Source organism: Macrobrachium nipponense, chromosome 31 (assembly GCF_015104395.2).
Source record: "Macrobrachium nipponense isolate FS-2020 chromosome 31, ASM1510439v2, whole genome shotgun sequence".
Classification (NCBI taxonomy): Eukaryota; Metazoa; Arthropoda; class Malacostraca; order Decapoda; family Palaemonidae; genus Macrobrachium; species Macrobrachium nipponense.
The window spans coordinates 53387921-53399332 of record NC_061093.1 but is presented as its reverse complement, the minus strand read 5'-3'; the positions used below and the strand labels follow the sequence as shown (position 1 = coordinate 53399332).

The 11412-nt window shown below is 34.1% G+C and overlaps 1 pseudogene; it reads left to right on the top strand.

Annotated features, from left to right (window-relative positions):
* The first annotated feature begins 7426 nt into the window (after positions 1-7426).
* Positions 7427-8636, top strand: LOC135206846 (cuticle protein AMP1A-like; annotated as a pseudogene).
* The last annotated feature ends 2776 nt before the right edge of the window (positions 8637-11412 follow it).

Sequence of the window (11412 nt, the reverse complement as noted above, 5' to 3'; positions counted from 1 at the left end):
TGTTGCTCTTGTTCTTGTTGGGGATAAGGAAAGGTCTAAGGAAGAGCCTAAAAAGGTCTGAAAAGTGTTTCTTCTTGTTTTTAAGTTAAAGATACAATGAATTTCAGGATTGGATATTTATGATTTATCTATTAGACTGAAAATATAGAAAAAAATAAATAATGTGCAAATTATACAGTACACAAAAATTATGTCTAATAAAATATAGCATATTTATTTTAATTTTCGTTGGTGAAACAAGGCTCTATTTAATCGTAGATTTGAGCACATTTCCATCTACGTTAAAAGTTAGGAATATAACTTATGCGTGAGGGGGAAATCTTGCACGCGTCTCGAGTAAGCCGGAGGTCGGGTCACGCCTTGTTAGTGAACATCTTTGTCTTTGAACCATTCATACTGATATAAGAACTGACAACCGGGCCATAGAAGAAAAAATCTGGCCAAAACCAGAACATTCCAAAGTAAGATCGCCCAAACAACTGGACACATACCTGCACATACACAAACGTGTGAGAGAAAGTAGACATATGGAAGTTCCCACAGCAAAAAGGGAAACGTGATGCTATTCCATACAGGAAATAGTGATGGATATATCTGAGAAGTGCTGAAGGTGACGGAGTAATATTTATATTTATCATAGTAATAATATTTGTAATGGATATTGTGTTTTTTCTCTTTTACCTTACTCAAACTAATAATAAATCACTTCGTTATATTCTGGAAGTGGAAGATCTATAAAAATTGTCATGTTTTGCCAAATTACGTGGAAGAGTATATATAATATATTATATAATATATATAATATATCTATTATTAATATTAATATATATTATATATATATATATATATATATTATTATATATTATATATATATCTAATAAAAGGAGCCCATAAAAACACCAAAATGTAGAGAGAAAAGTACTATATTCAGAGACTGCTGTCTCTCTCTTCAGGTATATGAATGAGAAAAGTTTACAGAAAAGGTGGTATTTATACCAGGAGATTCTTTTCTCCACAAGTAAGCCAATTTAGGTCACCCGCTGATAATCTTCCTTTAATCTTCTTAAGCGTTGGTTGAATGAACACTGCGTCGACGATGTCCGATGTCCAATTCCCTTTTGAGATGTTCATACCTGCTTCTCTTTTATTAAGGCCGATTCCATCATTTGACTCTTGTACCGGCCAGTTGCTGCTATAAATTACAACGTGACATATTCCAGTTTATTCTATGGTTATGTTCATTTATATGATTGAAAATAGCCGAGTTCTGTTGTCCATACCTAACTGACCGTTTGTGTGGTTATTAATCTCTGGGGAAGTGATTTACCTTGTAAATCCGATGTAAGATTGGTCACAGTCCTGGCATGGGATCTCATATAACCCCAGAGTCTTTGGGCGATGGTCTTTTGTTGGACGTTAATCAGGATTTGGCTAAGGTATTTGGGTAGGTAAATGCAAAAGGGTTGGATTTTCCCAAGGGTGTGAGTTACTCTCTTAATCGTCTCCAGGTGGGGAATTTTTATTTTATTGTTGGGTGTGTCTCTGGTCTTGTCTTTAGGGGGTCGGTAGAAATTACGTTTGCTTTTTGAATTGCTTTTCTCAATTATAATTGGTCAGGATACTTTAAGATGAAAGTTGCTTGCGAATTAGTTCAAATTCTTTTCCAGGAAATCTGGGGAACAAATTCGTAAGGCTCTTAAGAAAGTTGCTAGCTAGACCTATCTTGATAGTATTGTCATGATAGCTAAAGTAGTGAATATATGAAAGTGAGAACGTTGGTTTTCTGTATATGGTAAATTTGTATTCTGTCGTGTCTCTGATTATTAAAACATCAAGAAAAGGAATTTTGTTGTCTGTTTCCCATTCAACTTTAAAGAAATTTGATGCTGGGCACTAATTCGTTTAATTTTGAGAGGAATTCATTAAAATTACCCCCACTTATTATCCCAAAATGTTAGTATGTCATCCACGTATCTCATCCACAGCATGTTTTTGGGTTTTATTGCATTTGATTACTGTAGTTTCAAAGTATTATATATACAGATTGGCTAAAATAGGACTTAAAGGACTACCCATACTACACCCGAATTTTTGCTTGTAGAATGATCCCCGAATGAAAATACGTTATTAGATGCACATAATTCAACTAACTTTATTATTTTGTCAAGTGCCAAAGGGAAATGATCTGAATAGGGGGATAATTTTTTCCCTTAAAAAACTGAAGAACGTCCTGTACTGGTACTTTTGTGAATAGGGAGTCTACGTCAAGGCTTAAAAAGTTTTATGTTGTGAAGTGGTATATGTGCTTCTCTGAATTTGTGACAAAAGTCTTCCGAATGTTTGATGTGACTGGGAGAAAAAGTGCCTAAAAAAGGAGAAAGGAGGCCAGCTAACCATTTAGAAAGATTTTGAATTGAAAGCTCCGGCGCATGAAACGATGGGTCTGAATGGAAGATTGTCTTTGTGAGTTTTGGGAAGACCATAAAAGTAGGGTAATTTAGGATTAATTACTTTTAAATTTCTCTAATAGTTCAATACTCTTTTTGTCTTGGCCAATTAATCTTACTTTCCAAGAAAAATTCTGTGGGAACGTTTCTGGAGGGGATTTTTCGTCAGTTTTCGTAAGTATTTGTGTCGCTAAGGAGCTGGTTGATTTTGTCGAGGTAGAAGTCTTTGTCCATTATTACAATTTTGCCGTCTTTGTCGGATCTACTTATTATACATCTAACTTTTTTAGCGAGTGGATGGCTATCATGAATCTGCGGAGAACAGGATATTCTTATGAAGGTCAGTTAAAGCATTTAGTAACACTCCTTTTAAACATATCTCTTCACGGCTGTAGTTTTTTGTCAGATATGAATTTATCAAAAGCCACTATGAAGTCTAGGTTGTTTTTGCGGTCTGGCATTAGGGCAAAGGATAAGCCTAAATTTAAAACTAAATGTTGATTTACAGTAAGGGGGGTGTTGGATAAGTTTAAAACTTTGTCTTGTTGTTCAAGATTATTCCATGCGCTATTATCTATTAGGTTATTTAACTTGCGTAAAAGTCTGTTGGAATGAGTCACGTTCCCACAGAATTTTTTCGGAAAGTAAGATTAATTGGCCAAGACAAAAAGAGTATTGAACTATTAGAGAAATTTAAAGTAATTAATCCTAAATTACCCTACTTTTCTTATGGTCTTCCCAAAACTCACAAAGACAATCTTCCATTCAGACCCATCGTTTCATGCACCGGAGCTTTCAATTACAAATTTTCTAAATGGTTAGCTGGCCTCCTTTCTCCTTTTTTTAGGCACTTTTTCTCCCAGTCACATCAAACATTCGGAAGACTTTTGTCACAAATTCAGAGAAGCACATATACCACTTCACAACATAAAACTTTTAAGCCTTGACGTAGACTCCCTATTCACAAAAGTACCAGTACAGGACGTTCTTCAGTTTTTAAGGGAAAAATTATCCCCCTATTCAGATCATTTCCCTTTTTTTGGCACTTGACAAAATAATAAAGTTAGTTGAATTATGTGCATCTAATAACGTATTTTCATTCGGGGAATCATTCTACAAGCAAAAAATTCGGGTGCAGTAGGGTAGTCCTTTAAGTCCTATTTTAGCCAATCTGTACATGGAATACTTTGAAACTACAGTAATAAATGCAATAAAACCCAAAAACATGCTGTGGATGAGATACGTGGATGACATACTAACATTTTGGGATAATAAGTGGGGTAATTTTAATGAATTCCTCTCAAAATTAAACGAATTAGTGCCCAGCATCAAATTTAAAGTTGAATGGGAAACAGACAACAAAATTCCTTTTCTTGATGTTTTAATAATCAGAGACACGACAGAATACAAATTTACCATATACAGAAAACAACGTTCTCACTTTCATATATTCACTACTTTAGCTATCATGACAATACTATCAAGATAGGTCTAGCTAGCAACCTATTCTTAAGAGCCTTACGAATTTGTTCCCAGATTTGCCTGGAAAAAGAATTTGAACTAATTCGCAAGCAACTTTCATCTTTAAAGTATCCTGACCATATAATTGAGGAAAGCAATTCAAAAAGCAAACGTAATTTTCTACCGACCCCCCTAAAGACAAGACCAGAGACACACCCAACAATAAAATAAAAATTCCCCACCTGGAGACGATTAAGAGAGTAACTCACACCCTTGGGAAATCCAACCCTTTTGCATTTACCTACCCAAATACCTTAGCCAAATCCCTGATTAACGTCCAACAAAAGACATCGCCCAAAGACTCTGGGGTATATGAGATCCCATGCCAGGACTGTGACCAATCTTACATCGGATTTACAGGTAATCACTTCCCCAGAGATTAATACAACACAAACGGTCAGTTAGGTATGGACAACAGAACTCGGCTATTTTCAATCATATAAATGACATAACCATAGAATAAACTGGAATATGTCACGTGTAATTTATAGCAGCAACTGCCGGTACAAGAGTCAAATGATGGAATCGGCCTTAATAAAAGAGAAGCAGGTAAATGAACATCTCAAAAGGGAATTGGACATCGGACATCGTCCTGACGCAGTGTTCATTCAACCAACGCTTAAGAGATTAAAGGAAGATTATCAGCGGGGGTGACCTAAATTGGCTTACTTGTGGACGAATCTCTTGGTATAAATACCACCTTTTCTGTAAACTTTTCTCATTCATATACCTGAAGAGAGAGACAGCAGTCTCTGAAATATAGTACTTTTCTCTCTACATTTTGGTGTTTTTATGGGCTCCTTTTATTAGATGGAATTCTGTTGTTACAGAACACTTTTACCAATCAATCTATATATATATATATATATATATATATATATATATATATATATATATATATATATATGTATATATATAGATATATTATATATCTAAATACATAATATATATATTATATGATTATATATACTATATATGTGTCTGTGATATATATATATTAAGGTGAAAATGTCGGTCACTATCCAACTCACTATACTTCAGATATGATGAAAAATTCATATATATATATATATATATATATATATATATATATATATATATATATATATATATATACATACATACATACATATATATATATATATATATATATATATATATATATATATATATATATATATATATATATATATATATATATATATATATATATATATATATATATATATATATATATATATATATATATATAAGAGAATACAACAGGATAATGAAAGTTAGAAATCCAATCGCTTTCGTCTTTACTAAGACATAGTCAAGGAACGAATGAAATACAATTGGAGAGAAAGTTATCAGGTAAACAACAGATCAAAAATACCAGATGGTTAATTGTCAAAAGCGCTTGGATTTCAGACTATCATTTTCCTGTGGTATCGCTTATTTAATGAAGTCACGTGCATCTACTGTGATTTTTTTAAAGCCATATATATATATATATATATATATATATATATATATATATATATATATATATATATATATCTTATATATATATATATATATATATAATATATATATATATATAGTCGTGTAAAATGACCAGATATGATAGAGATTTACTTTCTCTATTTAACAAGAACCATACTTTACCATTTTGATCAGGTCATATATTTAAGATATACAATAAAAGTGCGGGTACCTTTCAGCCTTTCTAAATACCGAGACCTATGTATGTCGATACAAGAGGAGAACGGATCGTAGGTTAAAGCTCAACCTAGTGCAAACAAAATAGTTACCATTGATACAACAAATTTCAGCGTTCTAATCCAAAAGGTGATGGGTCATAATGAGACCAGTAGGCCAATGGAGTAAGAGTTCAAATGGGGTTTGTTAAGCAGTGTTGCACTAATCGTCCTGGGACTCAAGTTAATTGCCAATAAATTATCGTTCAAGGAATTCAGCTATAACAAATGAGTCCACAGCGGTGTGCTTTCTTTTTTTATCGATAAATCTATTCTTTTATCTGATTTTATTATTTTCTTCACCCAAAGACAAAAAACTTATTTTGAATGGCAGCGAAATCATGGCTTGTTCCAGTTAAAAGCAATAGCTATAAAATTCGTACGGATTGAAATGAAATGGCAGTTTAGATTTACAATCAATACGTTCCATTCTTGAAGTGTTTCCCAAACCGATAAAAATAGACCCTCATCTGGTCCAATAAAATCAGCCACAGATCCATTTGGGCTGAAGTTAATGGCATTCTTGTATATTATATCTTATGGTCTTCCTGAAGGCAGCCATATTTGTGCTATAATGATTTTATTTATAATGTAATGTTTATCTATGAAGTCATACTTAGGGGCTAGCTAATATTTGACGGACCAATGCCTTCCTTCGTCTGATCAAGTAGGTATGAACAATTATTCAGTATATTCAAGCAAAATTAAATGATGCAAGGCAGAATTCAATTAATAATTTTTCCTTCTCCAGCTCTCCGTTTTAACCTCATCATGACGATGAAACAATATCAGTGGTAACGTTACGATTTTAATGTCTGATGCCTAAATATTTCCCTTACTGTGAAATGACAGTAAGGGAAACGAACTTCTTCTTTTACTGCTTTCATTTTTGTATTAGAAATGGTGGTTGTTCGAAGTTAGAATCGTTAATTACAAAATGGAATAATATCTTCTGCAGATCTGCTACTCACACAAAGCGCACACACACACACACACACACATATATTATATACTATATATATATATATATATATATATATAAAACACGAGTATGTAATTATTTGTCAAAACACAAGAAAAACCCCTCCTTGATTTTTCCATTCTCTGCTGGCTGAATAAGCATTGATAACCATCTCCGTCATCAATGTCGTTACAATAATTGAATCAAAGCCAGAGAAAAAATACTGAAGGTGTCAGTTTGTTTTTATCGAGAATTCATCCAGTGACGTCTGGAAGAGACAATTGGACTAATTTCCAATAGTTCATAACATGAACCATGCAACGTCGAATAATGAATTACGTAGAGGAATATCTGAACATCCTTTTAAAACTGATAACATCTTAAAACAAAAGAAGACTTGGTACACCAAGGTTAAATAGATTAATGTCAGTTACCCAGATTTTATCCCCGGGCCGGCTTAGAACCACACCCCCGCCTCACACACACACACAGACACACACACACACACACACACACACGCGCACAGAAACGAATTTAGAAAGGTACAAAGTAGGTTTTCGTACCCCAAATGATGTACCGGTATGCGACGAAGATCTAGAAGGTTACGCCAACGGTCATGGCGAAGGTCAGTGCCAGAGAAATGGTGCTAAGATCAAAGGCATGCCCCCGCCCCCTCCTCGGCCGGTCCTACGAGTATATAAGTGAAACCTGGAACTCGGACATCATCAGTCTACCACTCGACAACATCCGACAACATGAAGTTTGTAAGTACTGGATTATGACTGGATATTCTTCGATAACTCTCCTGGAATTATGATATTGAGTATTTATACTCTACGTACATATTTGTTTCATGAGATGAGAATTGCCTGGAAAATGTGCCATGCAATTTCAATATGAAAGAATTATGTAATCAAATTAAGAATAATACAAAAGTATTCTTAAACAGAAGTGATCTAGATGGTTTAAGAATCAGTGCTTACCATAGTAGAATTTTATTTGTGATCAAATTTAGAGAAAAAAATTGAGAGGTTCCCGTATCTGAATCTACGATAAACTTTAAGCCTTGAGTTTAAAAAGAGTTCTTCAACGCATCAGTACTGCAGAAATACAAAGAAATGAACAGCGAATTGTCTGACATAAAGAAAATAAGATATACGTTACTTTCTGCATCTACACACAATTTTGATAGGATAGCCAAATCCACATTGGTCGAGAGTTCTCGTGTGTTCATAAATTCTAACGAGAAATTTCATCTTTAGGTGATCATCGCTGCCCTGGCCACCGTGGCCCTTGCTGCCCCCCAATACAGCTACGATGCCTGCTGGCCGCCGCTCCAGCGCCGATTCCTCCGAGGAAGTAGCTATCTTGAGGGACGAGAGAGTCCACGAAGACGACGGCAAATACAACTTCGACTTCGATCCGAAATGGCATCAGGTTCTCCGAGGCTGGATCTCCCGACGGAGATGAGGACGCCATCGTCAGTGCTGGACAATACTCGTGAGTTTTTCTCCACGGTTCCTCTTCAAATGATATTGAACTAAAAAAAATTTAATGTAAAATCGATAATAATAGACTAGTTTGCTTTGAAATACAGTAATATTACATCTCGTGAGTTTCACCATGGTCTTTTTCAAACGTTCTTGAATAAAAAAGTTAAATATGGAGGTTTCCACAATGAGGACTATTTGCTATGATTACAATACAATTCTATTATTTTGATATCCTTGCAGCTACACTGCTCCTGACGGTACCGAAGTCGTTGTGAAATACGTCGCCGATGAGAACGGCTTCCAGCCCCAGTCCGACCTTCTGCCAGTAGCCCCCGAATTCCCCCACCCAATTCCCCAGTTCGTGCTGGACCAGATCGCCTTCGCTGCTGAGGAAGACGCCCGCCGTGCCTTCGTGATGGCTCTCGCGAGGCTCCTTCCAGGTCCTACGGCGCCCCTCAGTAATCTCCTTTGACCAAAAGACAACTTTTCGAAGCTGTGATCACAAATTGCTCATGTATTTATTCTATTTATAAATGAAATAGAATCTATCGTAAAATACTATGTTTCCTTTTGCTTATGATCCGATAATAAGGATACGCAGACAGAAAAATTACCTTATAGTACAGGTAACTGAATGAAAGAACATGCATCGTATAGTGTGAGATAAAAAAAAAAGTTCCTGAAAACTCACAAAGTTTGATTACAAATGTTCATCCTCTTATTTATGCTGATAGGTTTGACGTTGATGGTTGAATCTGTAAAACAGGTCATAATGACGTATTCATAGAACGCTTTGGTCACTTCAGCACAAAATCTTTACATAATGTTCTGAAGAAAAACAAGAGACAGTGAGATTCATGTATCATTATTTGTCGTAAAGTAATGAATATTGAACCTACAGTTAAGCGCTGAATGGCGAAAGTGCTCAAGTGCGTGTTTTGATAGCCTGAAATTCATAGATTAATTTTTATTGAGTTGATGACTACATTTATTGATGCTTAATACCTTAGTTGATTTTGTAGTATGTATAATTAAGAATAGGGCTGATGTTTAACGATATTGTTAGTTTTATCTTTGATTTCTCAGTACTGATTGCAGTAACCAGCAACGGACGACAGCAGAAATAGTTAGTCAAAGTCAGACAATCCAAAGATCGGCCAGGCAACTGAACATGTACGTCCCAACACGAACGTGTGTGAAAGTAAACCTTTTGGAAGTTTTCTCAGCGAAAAGGGAAACACGATGATAATCATTAAGGGATGTCGGGATAGAGATATACTTTTGAAATACTATAGATGATGGAAAATAGTATACATTTATAATAGAGAGTATTTTATTTTCCTTATTACCTTATTCGCATTGACAAAACACATCTAGTTATATTTTGCAAGGGATGTTTTTATGAACATAATTACGCATTGCAATGTACATGACGAGCACACAAAATAAATGCTGAATTCACATCGATAAAAAATCATTTAATTTTATTTTTCGAGTGGATGTTTTATGAACATTATTACACTTTTGCAGGTTTACATGACGAACACATAAAATAAATGCTGAACCTTCACTATAACACCGTCCCAACAAATACATATATCTACACACACACAAACATGCATTCATACCTAAACATACATATGTACAGATTACATATATATGCATATATACATATATATATATATATATTATATATATATATATATTTATATATATATGTATATATATATATATATATATATATATATATATATATGTGTGTGTGTGTGTGTGTGTGTGTGTGTGTTTGTGTGTGAAAGTATGTCTGTATGTAGAATTATATTTACTTTCCTTTTCGATGACTTCATACACTTAACACAGCAGAAGGTGAAACCCTTTTATCCTTTTATACCTTCGTCTGTTGTTGATGAATACTTTTGAAATAGTTCAGACACATTTATGTCGATACGAGAGGAAGAAGGATACTCCGAAGTTAAAACTTCCACTTTGTATAAGAAAAATAGTAACACTGAAACCTTTAGCAAACCTCAGCGTTCTATTTCAAAGGAAAGGGTCACAATGAGGTCATGAGTCCCATGGAGTAAGATACATCGTCCTGGAACCCCAGTTTAGTTCCACTATGTTAGCGTTTATCGAATTATCGGATTGGTTTGCTTTATTTTCATATTTTGGCCGATCTGCTCTTTTCCTCTGAACTTCATATTCTCTTCCTTCAGAAGACACATAACTGATTTTCAATGGAATAAAGAGCGTATAGATGAGGTAAGTAATTCATAATGCTTTGCAGTGAAGTGAAAGATTCTATATGAACTCTTAGGAAATTTCTTCACGCATCTACAATAAATTCAGTTATGGGAGCGTTTCTCAGATTGATAAAAACTGCATCACCGTGTTGCAATTAACCCAATTAGAGGACCCATTTACACAGCTGTTAATTGAATCATTCTAGATAATATATTATAGTCTATGCGGAGAAAGACATGATATTTACATATAAGAAAATATTTATCTTTAAGTTTTACGTCTAGGTTTTGTTTGAGAGAGCTATGCATTGTTTCATATCTGATAACATGCTTTGTACAATTATCAAGTAAATGCTGGCAGAGTTAAATGAGTCCAAACTAAATATAAATAATAAATATGATCATAATTAGTTTTCCGTTTTAACCTCTACAAGACGATGAGCCAATTTATGATGGTAAATTATGATTTTTATGTCAAATATCAAAATAAAATTTATTTCTTGGTTTTCGTTTATCTTTTTGTGGTTCACCAGGGAATTTTTTCATTTTTCTTTCTCTTTTTTCACTTCTTAGAAGTGAGTGCTCGGTATTCGAAGTGGGAATCCTTTACCTTGGTAATTCCAATGAAACACGCACACACACTACACAAATAACCAGAAGCACATGCACACACACTAATATGTATTCTATTATATACGTATATTTATGTGTAAGTGTACTTGGAAATGTGGCGTACTTTCCTTTGGTAATAACAGTTTTAACCCTTGTTCATTTATCGTACACACAATCCACACATACATAATATCTATATTATACCTTATATATATAATTCTATATATATATAATATATATATTATTATAATATTTATTTAATCTATATAGATATATAATATGGCACCTGTTTAAATACCGTATGTAATTATTTCGTGTAAAAGTAACAAGATACTTTCTTGACTTTTGTAATCTCTGCTGTCTGTACGTGCAATAATAACCATCTTCGTTGTC